Consider the following 16,661-nt stretch of genomic DNA (forward strand, 5'->3'; position numbering starts at 1 on the left):
ATCACTAGAGTTGATTTTTTATCCTTGCTTCAACTGTAAAACAGTCTTGCAGTGTTTAGCTTGTAAAAAATGACCACAGAAGCTAAAATATGACATTAATTATGATAACATTGTTGTTGTTGTTTTTTAAACCTTTTTTATCACCGTGGACAGCTTATTCAAGTGCCATCTGGCATGCATGTTCCTTTGTTGCTCATCATTCATCACCAAAAATGATTTTCTTTTTCAATTCTTATGACTGCACTGATTGTATTGAATAAAATCCACATCTAGCATAACCAATCAATGCTGCAAAGTGCTCCAGTGGCGCAAATGGTCAGCACGCGGTACTTATAAGACAGTATCTGTTGAGCAATGGCGAGGTTGTGAGTTCAAGCCTCACCTGGAGCATCTTTGTATACTGTTTCTTTTCCTTTTCTTATGTCATTAGTCATTGATTATAAACTGCTACCTTAATATTTAATATGATATTACAAAGGATGGATGGAAGAAAGAAAGAAAAAACACAAACATGATTGTGCATTTAAGTTGTCAGCACACATCTGCTTTGGTTCAAATGCACTGCATATCTTCCTTCAGTCAGCCAACAAAACAGCAATGGAAAAGATTAACATACTGTTGGTAATGCAGTTGCATCAAATTGATTTTCTGCAATATAGCATGATAATCCATACTGACAGCTCTGGATAGTACCAGCACATTTCTTGCTGGACTTGGTAATGCAAAGAACACAGTAAACAGCTTCACTTTTTTCTCAAAAATAAATAATTGACTATTAAAAACCTAACAGTCTTAAATAAGAACATCAGTAAGCACCACTGGCATAATGGATAAGTCACTGCCCTCCTAAGCCAGGGGGTCCAAGTCCCATATGGGGTGGAAGTAATTACAGCAAGTGTCTCATCACTAGAGTTGATATTTTATCCTTGCTTCAACTGTAAAACAGTCTTGCAGTGTTTAGCTTGTAAAAAATGACCACAGAAGCTAAAATATGACATTAATTATGATAACATTGTTGTTGTTGTTTTTTAAACCTTTTTTATCACCGTGGACAGCTTATTCAAGTGCCATCTGGCATGCATGTTCCTTTGTTGCTCATCATTCATCACCAAAAATGATTTTCTTTTTCAATTCTTATGACTGTACTGATTGTATTGAATAAAATCCACATCTAGCATAACCAATCAATGCTGCAAAGTGCTCCAGTGGCGCAATTGGTCAGTGCGTGGTATTTATAAGACAATATCTATTGAGCAATGCCGAGGTTGTGAGTTCAAGTCTCACCTGGAGCATCTTTGTATACTGTTTTTTTTTTCCCTTTTCTTATGTCATTAGTCATTGATTATAAACTGCTACCTTAATATTTAATATGATATTACAAAGGATGGAAGAAAGAAAGAAAAAACACAAACATGATTGTGCATTTAAGTTGTCAGCACACATCTGCTTTGGTACAGATGCACTGCATATCTTCCTTCAGTCAGCCAACAAAACAGCAATGGAAAAGATTAACATACTGTTGGTAAAGCAGTTGCATCAAATTGATTTTCTGCAATATAGCATGATAATCCATACTGAAAGCTCTGGATAGTACCAGCACATTTCTTGTTGGACTTGGTAATGCAAAGAACACAGTAAACAGCTTCACTTTTTCCTCAAAAATAAATAATTGACTATTAAAAACCTAACAGTCTTAAATAAGAACATCAGTAAGCACCACTGGCATAATGGGTAAGGCACTGTTCTCCTAAGCCAGTGGTTGTGGGTTTAAGTCCCGTCTGAGTTGGAAGTCATTACAGCAAGTGTCTCATCACTAGAGTTGATATTTTATCCTTGCTTCTACTGTAAAACAGTCTTGCAGTGTTTAGCTTGTAAAAAAATGACCACAGAAGCTAAAATATGACATTAATTATGATAACATTGTTGTTGTTGTTTTTTAAACCTTTTTTACCACCGTGGACAGCTTATTCAAGTGCCATCTGGCATGCATGTTCCTTTGTTGCTCATCATTCATCACCAAAAATGATTTTCTTTTTCAATTCTTATGACTGCACTGATTGTATTGAATAAAATCCACATCTAGCATAACCAATCAATGCTGCAAAGTGCTCCAGTGGAGCAAATGGTCAGCGCGCGGTACTTATAAGACAGTATCTGTTGAGCAATGCCGAGGTTGTGAGTTCAAGTCTCACCTGGAGCATCTTTGTATACTGTTTCTTTTCCTTTTCTTATGTCATTAGTCATTGATTATAAACTGCTACCTTAATATTTAATATGATATTACAAAGGATGGAAGAAAGAAAGAAAAAACACAAACATGATTGTGCATTTAAGTTGTCAGCACACATCTGCTTTGGTACAGATGCACTGCATATCTTCCTTCAGTCAGCCAACAAAACAGCAATGGAAAAGATTAACATACTGTTGGTAATGCAGTTGCATCAAATTGATTTTCTGCAATATAGCATGATAATCCATACTGAAAGCTCTGGATAGTACCAGCACATTTCTTGTTGGACTTGGTAATGCAAAGAACACAGTAAACAGCTTCACTTTTTCCTCAAAAATAAATAATTGACTATTAAAAACCTAACAGTCTTAAATAAGAACATCAGTAAGCACCACTGGCATAATGGATAAGTCACTGCCCTCCTAAGCCAGGGGGTCCAAGTCCCATATGGGGTGGAAGTAATTACAGCAAGTGTCTCATCACTAGAGTTGATATTTTATCCTTGCTTCAACTGTAAAACAGTCTTGCAGTGTTTAGCTTGTAAAAAATGACCACAGAAGCTAAAATATGACATTAATTATGATAACATTGTTGTTGTTGTTTTTTTAAACCTTTTTTATCACCGTGGACAGCTTATTCAAGTGCCATCTGGCATGCATGTTCCTTTGTTGCTCATCATTCATCACCAAAAATGATTTTCTTTTTCAATTCTTATGACTGTACTGATTGTATTGAATAAAATCCACATCTAGCATAACCAATCAATGCTGCAAAGTGCTCCAGTGGCGCAATTGGTCTGCGCGTGGTACTTATAAAACAGTATCTATTGAGCAATGCTGAGGTTGTGAGTTCAAGCCTCACCTGGAACATCTTTGTATACTGTTATTTTTCCTTTTCTTATGTCATTAGTCATTGATTATAAACTGCTACCTTAATATTTAATATGATATTACAAAGGATGGAAGAAAGAAAGAAAAAACACAAACATGATTGTGCATTTAAGTTGTCAGCACACATCTGCTTTGGTTCAAATGCACTGCATATCTTCCTTCAGTCAGCCAACAAAACAGCAATGGAAAAGATTAACATACTGTTGGTAAAGCAGTTGCATCAAATTGATTTTCTGCAATATAGCATGAAAATCCATACTGACAGCTCTGGATAGTACCAGCACATTTCTTGCTGGACTTGGTAATGCAAAGAACACAGTAAACAGCTTCACTTTTTCCTCAAAAATAAATAATTGACTATTAAAAACCTAACAGTCTTAAATAAGAATATCAGTAAGCACCACTGTCATAATGGGTAAGGCACTGTTCTCCTAAGCCAGTGGTTGTGGGTTTAAGTCCCGTCTGAGTTGGAAATCATTACAGCAAGTGTCTCATCACTAGAGTTGATATTTTATCCTTGCTTCAACTGTAAAACAGTCTTGCAGTGTTTAGCTTGTAAAAAATGACCACAGAAGCTAAAATATGACATTATTTATGATAACATTGTTGTTGTTGTTTTTTAAACCTTTTCTATCACCGTGGACAGCTTATTCAAGTGCCATCTGGCATGCATGTTCCTTTGTTGCTCATCATTCATCACCAAAAATGATTTTCTTTTTCAATTCTTATGACTGTACTGATTGTATTGAATAAAATCCACATCTAGCATAACCAATTACTACTGCAAAGTGCTCCAGTGGCGCAATTGGTCAGCGTGCGGTACTTATAAGACAGTATCTGTTGAGCAATGCCGAGGTTGGGAGTTCAAGCCTCACCTGGAGCATCTTTGTATACTGTTTTTTTCCTTTTCTTATGTCATTAGTCATTGATTATAAACTGCTACCTTAATATTTAATATGATATTACAAAGGATGGAATAAAGAAAGAAAAAACACAAACATGATTGTGCATTTAAGTTGTCAGCACACATCTGCTTTGGTTCAAATGCACTGTATATCTTCCTTCAGTCAGCCAACAAAACAGCAATGGAAAAGATTAACATACTGTTGGTAAAGCAGTTGCATCAAATTGATTTTCTGCAATATAGCATGATAATCCATACTGACAGCTCTGGATAGTACCAGCACATTTCTTGCTGGACTTGGTAATGCAAAGAACACAGTAAACAGCTTCACTTTTTTCTCAAAAATAAATAATTGACTATTAAAAACCTAACAGTCTTAAATAAGAACATCAGTAAGCACCACTGGCATAATGGATAAGTCACTGCCCTCCTAAGCCAGGGGGTCCAAGTCCCATATGGGGTGGAAGTAATTACAGCAAGTGTCTCATCACTAGAGTTGATATTTTATCCTTGCTTCAACTGTAAAACAGTCTTGCAGTGTTTAGCTTGTAAAAAATGACCACAGAAGCTAAAATATGACATTAATTATGATAACATTGTTGTTGTTGTTTTTTAAACCTTTTTTATCACCGTGGACAGCTTATTCAAGTGCCATCTGGCATGCATGTTCCTTTGTTGCTCATCATTCATCACCAAAAATTATTTTCTTTTTCAATTCTTATGACTGTACTGATTGTATTGAATAAAATCCACATCTAGCATAACCAATCAATGCTGCAAAGTGCTCCAGTGGCGCAATTGGTCAGTGCGTGGTATTTATAAGACAGTATCTATTGAGCAATGCCGAGGTTGTGAGTTCAAGTCTCACCTGGAGCATCTTTGTATACTGTTTTTTTTTCCTTTTCTTATGTCATTAGTCATTGATTATAAACTGCTACCTTAATATTTAATATGATATTACAAAGGATGGAAGAAAGAAAGAAAAAACACAAACATGATTGTGCATTTAAGTTGTCAGCACACATCTGCTTTGGTACAAATGCACTGCATATCTTCCTTCAGTCAGCCAACAAAACAGCAATGGAAAAGATTAACATACTGTTGGTAAAGCAGTTGCATCAAATTGATTTTCTGCAATATAGCATGATAATCCATACTGACAGCTCTGGATAGTACCAGCACATTTCTTGCTGGACTTGGTAATGCAAAGAACACAGTAAACAGCTTCACTTTTTCCTCAAAAATAAATAATTGACTATTAAAAACCTAACAGTCTTAAATAAGAACATCAGTAAGCACCACTGGCATAATGGGTAAGGCACTGTTCTCCTTAGCCAGTGGTTGTGGGTTTAAGTCCCGTCTGAGTTGGAAGTCATTACAGCAAGTGTCTCATCACTAGAGTTGATATTTTATCCTTGCTTCAACTGTAAAACAGTCTTGCAGTGTTTAGCTTGTAAAAAATGACCACAGAAGCTAAAATATGACATTAATTATGATAACATTGTTGTTGTTGTTTTTTAAACCTTTTTTATCACCGTGGACAGCTTATTCAAGTGCCATCTGGCATGCATGTTCCTTTGTTGCTCATCATTCATCACCAAAAATGATTTTCTTTTTCAATTCTTATGACTGCACTGATTGTATTGAATAAAATCCACATCTAGCATAACCAAACAATGCTGCAAAGTGCTCCAGTGGCGCAATTGGTCAGCGCGCGGTACTTATAAGACAGTATCTGTTGAGCAATGCCAAGGTTGTGAGTTTAAGCCTCACCTGGAGCATCTTTGTATACTGTTTTTTTTCTTTTCTTATGTCATTAGTCATTGATTATAAACTGCTACCTTAATATTTAATATGATATTACAAAGGATGGAAGAAAGAAAGAAAAAACACAAACATGATTGTGCATTTAAGTTGTCAGCACACATCTGCTTTGGTTCAAATGCACTGCATATCTTCCTTCAGTCAGCCAACAAAACAGCAATGGAAAAGATTAACATACTGTTGGTAAAGCAGTTGCATCAAATTGATTTTCTGCAATATAGCATGATAATCCATACTGACAGCTCTGGATAGTACCAGCACATTTCTTGCTGGACTTGGTAATGCAAAGAACACAGTAAACAGCTTCACTTTTTCCTCAAAAATAAATAATTGACTATTAAAAACCAAACAGTCTTAAATAAGAACATCAGTAAGCACCACTGGCATAATGGATAAGTCACTGCCCTCCTAAGCCAGGGGGTCCAAGTCCCATATGGGGTGGAAGTAATTACAGCAAGTGTCTCATCACTAGAGTTGATATTTTATCCTTGCTTCAACTGTAAAACAGTCTTGCAGTGTTTAGCTTGTAAAAAATGACCACAGAAGCTAAAATATGACATTAATTATGATAACATTGTTGTTGTTGTTTTTTAAACCTTTTTTATCACCGTGGACAGCTTATTCAAGTGCCATCTGGCATGCATGTTCCTTTGTTGCTCATCATTCATCACCAAAAATGATTTTCTTTTTCAATTCTTATGACTGTACTGATTGTATTGAATAAAATCCACATCTAGCATAACCAATTACTACTGCAAAGTGCTCCAGTGGCGCAATTGGTCAGCGCACGGTACTTATAAAACAGTATCTGTTGAGCAATGCTGAGGTTGTGAGTTCAAACCTCACCTGGAGCATCTTTGTATACTGTTATTTTTCCTTTTCTTATGTCATTAGTCATTGATTATAAACTGCTACCTTAATATTTAATATGATATTACAAAGGATGGAAGAAAGAAAGAAAAAACACAAACATGATTGTGCATTTAAGTTGTCAGCACACATCTGCTTTGGTTCAAATGCACTGCATATCTTCCTTCAGTCAGCCAACAAAACAGCAATGGAAAAGATTAACATACTGTTGGTAAAGCAGTTGCATCAAATTGATTTTCTGCAATATAGCATGAAAATCCATACTGACAGCTCTGGATAGTACCAGCACATTTCTTGCTGGACTTGGTAATGCAAAGAACACAGTAAACAGCTTCACTTTTTCCTCAAAAATAAATAATTGACTATTAAAAACCTAACAGTCTTAAATAAGAACATCAGTAAGCACCACTGGCATAATGGGTAAGGCACTGTTCTCCTAAGCCAGTGGTTGTGGGTTTAAGTCCCGTCTGAGTTGGAAGTCATTACAGCAAGTGTCTCATCACTAGAGTTGATATTTTATCCTTGCTTCTACTGTAAAACAGTCTTGCAGTGTTTAGCTTGTAAAAAATGACCACAGAAGCTAAAATATGACATTAATTATGATAACATTGTTGTTGTTGTTTTTTAAACCTTTTCTATCACCGTGGACAGCATATTCAAGTGCCATCTGGCATGCATGTTCCTTTGTTGCTCATCATTCATCACCAAAAATGATTTTCTTTTTCAATTCTTATGACTGTACTGATTGTATTGAATAAAATCCACATCTAGCATAACCAATTACTACTGCAAAGTGCTCCAGTGGTGCAATTGGTCAGCGCACGGTACTTATAAAACAGTATCTGTTGAGCAATGCCGAGGTTGTGAGTTCAAACCTCACCTGGAGCATCTTTGTATACTGTTATTTTTCCTTTTCTTATGTCATTAGTCATTGATTATAAACTGCTACCTTAATATTTAATATGATATTACAAAGGATGGAAGAAAGAAAGAAAAAACACAAACATGATTGTGCATTTAAGTTGTCAGCACACATCTGCTTTGGTACAAATGCACTGCATATCTTCCTTCAGTCAGCCAACAAAACAGCAATGGAAAAGATTAACATACTGTTGGTAAAGCAGTTGCATCAAATTGATTTTCTGCAATGTAGCATGATAATCCATACTGACAGCTCTGGATAGTACCAGCACATTTCTTGCTGGACTTGGTAATGCAAAGAACACAGTAAACAGCTTCACTTTTTCCTCAAAAATAAATAATTGACTATTAAAAACCTAACAGTCTTAAATAAGAACATAAGTAAGCACCACTGGCATAATGGGTAAGGCACTGTTCTCCTAAGCCAGTGGTTGTGGGTTTAAGTCCCGTCTGAGTTGGAAATCATTACAGCAAGTGTCTCATCACTAGAGTTGATTTTTTATCCTTGCTTCAACTGTAAAACAGTCTTGCAGTGTTTAGCTTGTAAAAAATGACCACAGAAGCTAAAATATGACATTAATTATGATAACATTGTTGTTGTTGTTTTTTAAACCTTTTTTATCACCGTGGACAGCTTATTCAAGTGCCATCTGGCATGCATGTTCCTTTGTTGCTCATCATTCATCACCAAAAATGATTTTCTTTTTCAATTCTTATGACTGTACTGATTGTATTGAATAAAATCCACATCTAGCATAACCAATTACTACTGCAAAGTGCTCCAGTGGAGCAATTGGTCAGCGTGCGGTACTTATAAGACAGTATCTGTTGAGCAATGCCGAGGTTGTGAGTTCAAGCTTCACCCGGAGCATCTTTGTATACTGTTTTTTTCCTTTTCTTATGTCATTAGTCATTGATTATAAACTGCTACCTTAATATTTAATATGATATTGCAAAGGATGGAAGAAAGAAAGAAAAAACACAAACATGATTGTGCATTTAAGTTGTCAGCACACATCTGCTTTGGTTCAAATGCACTGCATATCTTCCTTCAGTCAGCCAACAAAACAGCAATGGAAAAGATTAACATACTGTTGGTAAAGCAGTTGCATCAAATTGATTTTCTGCAATATAGCATGATAATCCATACTGACAGCTCTGGATAGTACCAGCACATTTCTTGCTGGACTTGGTAATGCAAAGAACACAGTAAACAGCTTCACTTTTTTCTAAAAAATAAATAATTGACTATTAAAAACCAAACAGTCTTAAATAAGAACATCAGTAAGCACCACTGGCATAATGGATAAGTCACTGCCCTCCTAAGCCAGGGGGTCCAAGTCCCATATGGGGTGGAAGTAATTACAGCAAGTGTCTCATCACTAGAGTTGATATTTTATCCTTGCTTCAACTGTAAAACAGTCTTGCAGTGTTTAGCTTGTAAAAAATGACCACAGAAGCTAAAATATGACATTAATTATGATAACATTGTTGTTGTTGTTTTTAAAACCTTTTCTATCACCGTGGACAGCTTATTCAAGTGCCATCTGGCATGCATGTTCCTTTGTTGCTCATCATTCATCACCAAAAATTATTTTCTTTTTCAATTCTTATGACTGTACTGATTGTATTGAATAAAATCCACATCTAGCATAACCAATCAATGCTGCAAAGTGCTCCAGTGGCGCAATTGGTCAGTGCGTGGTATTTATAAGACAGTATCTATTGAGCAATGCCGAGGTTGTGAGTTCAAGTCTCACCTGGAGCATCTTTGTATACTGTTTTTTTTTCCTTTTCTTATGTCATTAGTCATTGATTATAAACTGCTACCTTAATATTTAATATGATATTACAAAGGATGGAAGAAAGAAAGAAAAAACACAAACATGATTGTGCATTTAAGTTGTCAGCACACATCTGCTTTGGTACAAATGCACTGCATATCTTCCTTCAGTCAGCCAACAAAACAGCAATGGAAAAGATTAACATACTGTTGGTAAAGCAGTTGCATCAAATTGATTTTCTGCAATATAGCATGATAATCCATACTGACAGCTCTGGATAGTACCAGCACATTTCTTGCTGGACTTGGTAATGCAAAGAACACAGTAAACAGCTTCACTTTTTCCTCAAAAATAAATAATTGACTATTAAAAACCTAACAGTCTTAAATAAGAACATCAGTAAGCACCACTGGCATAATGGGTAAGGCACTGTTCTCCTTAGCCAGTGGTTGTGGGTTTAAGTCCCGTCTGAGTTGGAAGTCATTACAGCAAGTGTCTCATCACTAGAGTTGATATTTTATCCTTGCTTCTACTGTAAAACAGTCTTGCAGTGTTTAGCTTGTAAAAAATGACCACAGAAGCTAAAATATGACATTAATTATGATAACATTGTTGTTGTTGTTTTTTAAACCTTTTCTATCACCGTGGACAGCTTATTCAAGTGCCATCTGGCATGCATGTTCCTTTGTTGCTCATCATTCATCACCAAAAATGATTTTCTTTTTCAATTCTTATGACTGTACTGATTGTATTGAATAAAATCCACATCTAGCATAACCAATTACTACTGCAAAGTGCTCCAGTGGCGCAATTGGTCAGCGCACGGTACTTATAAAACAGTATCTGTTGAGCAATGCCGAGGTTGTGAGTTCAAACCTCACCTGGAGCATCTTTGTATACTGTTATTTTTCCTTTTCTTATGTCATTAGTCATTGATTATAAACTGCTACCTTAATATTTAATATGATATTACAAAGGATGGAAGACAGAAAGAAAAAACACAAACATGATTGTGCATTTAAGTTGTCAGCACACATCTGCTTTGGTACAAATGCACTGCATATCTTCCTTCAGTCAGCCAACAAAACAGCAATGGAAAAGATTAACATACTGTTGGTAAAGCAGTTGCATCAAATTGATTTTCTGCAATGTAGCATGATAATCCATACTGACAGCTCTGGATAGTACCAGCACATTTCTTGCTGGACTTGGTAATGCAAAGAACACAGTAAACAGCTTCACTTTTTCCTCAAAAATAAATAATTGACTATTAAAAACCTAACAGTCTTAAATAAGAACATAAGTAAGCACCACTGGCATAATGGGTAAGGCACTGTTCTCCTAAGCCAGTGGTTGTGGGTTTAAGTCCTGTCTGAGTTGGAAATCATTACAGCAAGTGTCTCATCACTAGAGTTGATTTTTTATCCTTGCTTCAACTGTAAAACAGTCTTGCAGTGTTTAGCTTGTAAAAAATGACCACAGAAGCTAAAATATGACATTAATTATGATAACATTGTTGTTGTTGTTTTTTAAACCTTTTTTATCACCGTGGACAGCTTATTCAAGTGCCATCTGGCATGCATGTTCCTTTGTTGCTCATCATTCATCACCAAAAATGATTTTCTTTTTCAATTCTTATGACTGCACTGATTGTATTGAATAAAATCCACATCTAGCATAACCAACCAATGCTGCAAAGTGCTCCAGTGGCGCAAATGGTCAGCGCGCGGTACTTATAAGACAGTATCTGTTGAGCAATGGCGAGGTTGTGAGTTCAAGCCTCACCTGGAGCATCTTTGTATACTGTTTCTTTTCCTTTTCTTATGTCATTAGTCATTGATTATAAACTGCTACCTTAATATTTAATATGATATTACAAAGGATGGAAGAAAGAAAGAAAAAACACAAACATGATTGTGCATTTAAGTTGTCAGCACACATCTGCTTTGGTTCAAATGCACTGCATATCTTCCTTCAGTCAGCCAACAAAACAGCAATGGAAAAGATTAACATACTGTTGGTAATGCAGTTGCATCAAATTGATTTTCTGCAATATAGCATGATAATCCATACTGACAGCTCTGGATAGTACCAGCACATTTCTTGCTGGACTTGGTAATGCAAAGAACACAGTAAACAGCTTCACTTTTTCCTCAAAAATAAATAATTGACTATTAAAAACCAAACAGTCTTAAATAAGAACATCAGTAAGCACCACTGGCATAATGGATAAGTCACTGCCCTCCTAAGCCAGGGGGTCCAAGTCCCATATGGGGTGGAAGTAATTACAGCAAGTGTCTCATCACTAGAGTTGATATTTTATCCTTGCTTCAACTGTAAAACAGTCTTGCAGTGTTTAGCTTGTAAAAAATGACCACAGAAGCTAAAATATGACATTAATTATGATAACATTGTTGTTGTTGTTTTTTAAACCTTTTTTATCACCGTGGACAGCTTATTCAAGTGCCATCTGGCATGCATGTTCCTTTGTTGCTCATCATTCATCACCAAAAATGATTTTCTTTTTCAATTCTTATGACTGCACTGATTGTATTGAATAAAATCGACATCTAGCATAACCAATCAATGCTGCAAAGTGCTCCAGTGGCGCAAATGGTCAGCGCGCGGTACTTATAAGACAGTATCTGTTGAGCAATGCCGAGGTTGTGAGTTCAAGCCTCACCTGGAGCATCTTTGGATACTGTTTCTTTTCCTTTTCTTATGTCATTAGTCATTGATTATAAACTGCTACCTTAATATTTAATATGATATTACAAAGGATGGAAGAAAGAAAGAAAAAACACAAACATGATTGTGCATTTAAGTTGTCAGCACACATCTGCTTTGGTTCAAATGCACTGCATATCTTCCTTCAGTCAGCCAACAAAACAGCAATGGAAAAGATTAACATACTGTTGGTAAAGCAGTTGCATCAAATTGATTTTCTGCAATATAGCATGATAATCCATACTGACAGCTCTGGATAGTACCAGCACATTTCTTGCTGGACTTGGTAATGCAAAGAACACAGTAAACAGCTTCACTTTTTCCTCAAAAATAAATAATTGACTATTAAAAACCTAACAGTCTTAAATAAGAACATCAGTAAGCACCACTGGCATAATGGGTAAGGCACTGTTCTCCTAAGCCAGTGGTTGTGGGTTTAAGTCCCGTCTGAGTTGGAAGTCATTACAGCAAGTGTCTCATCACTAGAGTTGATATTTTATCCTTGCTTCTACTGTAAAACAGTCTTGCAGTGTTTAGCTTGTAAAAAATGACCACAGAAGCTAAAATATGACATTAATTATGATAACATTGTTGTTGTTGTTTTTTAAACCTTTTCTATCACCGTGGACAGCTTATTCAAGTGCCATCTGGCATGCATGTTCCTTTGTTGCTCATCATTCATCACCAAAAATGATTTTCTTTTTCAATTCTTATGACTGTACTGATTGTATTGAATAAAATCCACATCTAGCATAACCAATTACTGCTGCAAAGTGCTCCAGTGGCGCAATTGGTCAGCGCGCGGTACTTATAAGACAGTATCTATTGAGCAATGTTGAGGTTGTGAGTTCTAGCCTCACCTAGAGCATCTTTGTATACTGTTTTTTTTCCTTTTCTTATGTCATTAGTCATTGATTATAAACTGCTACCTTAATATTTAATATGATATTACAAAGGATGGAAGAAAGAAATAAAAAACACAAACATGATTGTGCATTTAAGTTGTCAGCACACATCTGCTTTGGTTCAAATGCACTGCATATCTTCCTTCAGTCAGCCAACAAAACAGCAATGGAAAAGATTAACATACTGTTGGTAAAGCAGTTGCATCAAATTGATTTTCTGCAATATAGCATGATAATCCATACTGACAGCTCTGGATAGTACCAGCACATTTCTTGCTGGACTTGGTAATGCAAAGAACACAGTAAACAGCTTCACTTTTTTCTCAAAAATAAATAATTGACTATTAAAAACCTAACAGTCTTAAATAAGAACATCAGTAAGCACCACTGGCATAATGGATAAGTAACTGCCCTCCTAAGCCAGGGGGTCCAAGTCCCATATGGGGTGGAAGTAATTACAGCAAGTGTCTCATCACTAGAGTTGATATTTTATCCTTGCTTCAACTGTAAAACAGTCTTGCAGTGTTTAGCTTGTAAAAAATGACCACAGAAGCTAAAATATGACATTAATTATGATAACATTGTTGTTGTTGTTTTTTAAACCTTTTTTATCACCGTGGACAGCTTATTCAAGTGCCATCTGGCATGCATGTTCCTTTGTTGCTCATCATTCATCACCAAAAATGATTTTCTTTTTCAATTCTTATGACTGTACTGATTGTATTGAATAAAATCCACATCTAGCATAACCAATTACTACTGCAAAGTGCTCCAGTGGCGCAATTGGTCAGCGCGCGGTACTTATAAGACAGTATCTGTTGAGCAATGCCGAGGTTGTGAGTTCAAGCCTCACCTGGAGCATCTTTGTATACTGTTTTTTTCCTTTTCTTATGTCATTAGTCATTGATTATAAACTGCTACCTTAATATTTAATATGATATTACAAAGGATGGAAGAAAGAAAGAAAAAACACAAACATGATTGTGCATTTAAGTTGTCAGCACACATCTGCTTTGGTTCAAATGCACTGCATATATTCCTTCAGTCAGCCAACAAAACAGCAATGGAAAAGATTAACATACTGTTGGTAAAGCAGTTGCATCAAATTGATTTTCTGCAATATAGCATGAAAATCCATACTGACAGCTCTGGATAGTACCAGCACATTTCTTGCTGGACTTGGTAATGCAAAGAACACAGTAAACAGCTTCACTTTTTCCTCAAAAATAAATAATTGACTATTAAAAACCTAACAGTCTTAAATAAGAACATCAGTAAGCACCACTGGCATAATGGGTAAGGCACTGTTCTCCTAAGCCAGTGGTTGTGGGTTTAAGTCCCGTCTGAGTTGGAAGTCATTACAGCAAGTGTCTCATCACTAGAGTTGATATTTTATCCTTGCTTCTACTGCAAAACAGTCTTGCAGTGTTTAGCTTGTAAAAAATGACCACAGAAGCTAAAATATGACATTAATTATGATAACATTGTTGTTGTTGTTTTTTAAACCTTTTCTATCACCGTGGACAGCTTATTCAAGTGCCATCTGGCATGCATGTTCCTTTGTTGCTCATCATTCATCACCAAAAATTATTTTCTTTTTCAATTCTTATGACTGTACTGATTGTATTGAATAAAATCTACATCTAGCATAACCAATTACTACTGCAAAGTGCTCCAGTGGCGCAATTGGTCAGCGCACGGTACTTATAAAACAGTATCTGTTGAGCAATGCCGAGGTTGTGAGTTCAAACCTCACCTGGAGCATCTTTGTATACTGTTATTTTTCCTTTTCTTATGTCATTAGTCATTGATTATAAACTGCTACCTTAATATTTAATATGATATTACAAAGGATGGAAGAAAGAAAGAAAAAACACAAACATGATTGTGCATTTAAGTTGTCAGCACACATCTGCTTTGGTACAAATGCACTGCATATCTTCCTTCAGTCAGCCAACAAAACAGCAATGGAAAAGATTAACATACTGTTGGTAAAGCAGTTGCATCAAATTGATTTTCTGCAATGTAGCATGATAATCCATACTGACAGCTCTGGATAGTACCAGCACATTTCTTGCTGGACTTGGTAATGCAAAGAACACAGTAAACAGCTTCACTTTTTCCTCAAAAATAAATAATTGACTATTAAAAACCTAACAGTCTTAAATAAGAACATAAGTAAGCACCACTGGCATAATGGGTAAGGCACTGTTCTCCTAAGCCAGTGGTTGTGGGTTTAAGTCCCGTCTGAGTTGGAAATCATTACAGCAAGTGTCTCATCACTAGAGTTGATTTTTTATCCTTGCTTCAACTGTAAAACAGTCTTACAGTGTTTAGCTTGTAAAAAATGACCACAGAAGCTAAAATATGACATTAATTATGATAACATTGTTGTTGTTGTTTTTTAAACCTTTTTTATCACCGTGGACAGCTTATTCAAGTGCCATCTGGCATGCATGTTCATTTGTTGCTCATCATTCATCACCAAAAATTATTTTCTTTTTCAATTCTTATGACTGCACTGATTGTATTGAATAAAATCCACATCTAGCATAACCAATCAATGCTGCAAAGTGCTCCAGTGGCGCAAATGGTCAGCGCGCGGTACTTATAAGACAGTATCTGTTGAGCAATGCCGAGGTTGTGAGTTCAAGCCTCACCTGGAGCATCTTTGTATACTGTTTCTTTTCCTTTTCTTATGTCATTAGTCATTGATTATAAACTGCTACCTTAATATTTAATATGATATTACAAAGGATGGAAGAAAGAAAGAAAAAACACAAACATGATTGTGCATTTAAGTTGTCAGCACACATCTGCTTTGGTTCAAATGCACTGCATATCTTCCTTCAGTCAGCCAACAAAACAGCAATGGAAAAGATTAACATACTGTTGGTAAAGCAGTTGCATCAAATTGATTTTCTGCAATATAGCATGAAAATCCATACTGACAGCTCTGGATAGTACCAGCACATTTCTTGCTGGACTTGGTAATGCAAAGAACACAGTAAACAGCTTCACTTTTTCCTCAAAAATAAATAATTGACTATTAAAAACCTAACAGTCTTAAATAAGAACATCAGTAAGCACCACTGGCATAATGGGTAAGGCACTGTTCTCCTAAGCCAGTGGTTGTGGGTTTAAGTCCCGTCTGAGTTGGAAGTCATTACAGCAAGTGTCTCATCACTAGAGTTGATATTTTATCCTTGCTTCTACTGTAAAACAGTCTTGCAGTGTTTAGCTTGTAAAAAATGACCACAGAAGCTAAAATATGACATTAATTATGATAACATTGTTGTTGTTGTTTTTTAAACCTTTTCTATCACCGTGGACAGCTTATTCAAGTGCCATCTGGCATGCATGTTCCTTTGTTGCTCATCATTCATCACCAAAAATTATTTTCTTTTTCAATTCTTATGACTGTACTGATTGTATTGAATAAAATCTACATCTAGCATAACCAATTACTACTGCAAAGTGCTCCAGTGGCGCAATTGGTCAGCGCACGGTACTTATAAAACAGTATCTGTTGAGCAATGCCGAGGTTGTGAGTTCAAACCTCACCTGGAGCATCTTTGTATACTGTTATTTTTCCTTTTCTTATGT

The 16,661-nt window shown here is 36.0% G+C and overlaps 8 non-coding genes across 8 annotated transcripts; all 8 read left to right on the forward strand.

Annotated features, from left to right (window-relative positions):
• Positions 1-6,609: 6,609 nt before the first annotated feature.
• Positions 6,610-6,702, forward strand: TRNAI-UAU (transfer RNA isoleucine (anticodon UAU)). The gene is given in 2 exon segments: positions 6,610-6,647; positions 6,667-6,702. It is a non-coding gene; the product is annotated as a tRNA-Ile (tRNA).
• An 811-nt stretch (positions 6,703-7,513) lies between these two features.
• Positions 7,514-7,606, forward strand: TRNAI-UAU (transfer RNA isoleucine (anticodon UAU)). The gene is given in 2 exon segments: positions 7,514-7,551; positions 7,571-7,606. It is a non-coding gene; the product is annotated as a tRNA-Ile (tRNA).
• A 2,613-nt stretch (positions 7,607-10,219) lies between these two features.
• TRNAI-UAU (transfer RNA isoleucine (anticodon UAU)) lies at positions 10,220-10,312 on the forward strand. Its single transcript is given in 2 exon segments — positions 10,220-10,257; positions 10,277-10,312. It is a non-coding gene; the product is annotated as a tRNA-Ile (tRNA).
• A 1,709-nt stretch (positions 10,313-12,021) lies between these two features.
• TRNAI-UAU (transfer RNA isoleucine (anticodon UAU)) lies at positions 12,022-12,114 on the forward strand. Its single transcript is given in 2 exon segments — positions 12,022-12,059; positions 12,079-12,114. It is a non-coding gene; the product is annotated as a tRNA-Ile (tRNA).
• A 1,709-nt stretch (positions 12,115-13,823) lies between these two features.
• Positions 13,824-13,916, forward strand: TRNAI-UAU (transfer RNA isoleucine (anticodon UAU)). Its single transcript is given in 2 exon segments — positions 13,824-13,861; positions 13,881-13,916. It is a non-coding gene; the product is annotated as a tRNA-Ile (tRNA).
• An 810-nt stretch (positions 13,917-14,726) lies between these two features.
• On the forward strand, positions 14,727-14,819 carry TRNAI-UAU (transfer RNA isoleucine (anticodon UAU)). The gene is given in 2 exon segments: positions 14,727-14,764; positions 14,784-14,819. It is a non-coding gene; the product is annotated as a tRNA-Ile (tRNA).
• An 811-nt stretch (positions 14,820-15,630) lies between these two features.
• TRNAI-UAU (transfer RNA isoleucine (anticodon UAU)) lies at positions 15,631-15,723 on the forward strand. Its single transcript is given in 2 exon segments — positions 15,631-15,668; positions 15,688-15,723. It is a non-coding gene; the product is annotated as a tRNA-Ile (tRNA).
• Positions 15,724-16,534: 811 nt separating this feature from the next.
• TRNAI-UAU (transfer RNA isoleucine (anticodon UAU)) lies at positions 16,535-16,627 on the forward strand. The gene is given in 2 exon segments: positions 16,535-16,572; positions 16,592-16,627. It is a non-coding gene; the product is annotated as a tRNA-Ile (tRNA).
• Positions 16,628-16,661: the final 34 nt, after the last annotated feature.

This window comes from Pseudophryne corroboree, chromosome 4, assembly GCF_028390025.1.
Source record: "Pseudophryne corroboree isolate aPseCor3 chromosome 4, aPseCor3.hap2, whole genome shotgun sequence".
Taxonomy (NCBI): Eukaryota; Metazoa; Chordata; class Amphibia; order Anura; family Myobatrachidae; genus Pseudophryne; species Pseudophryne corroboree.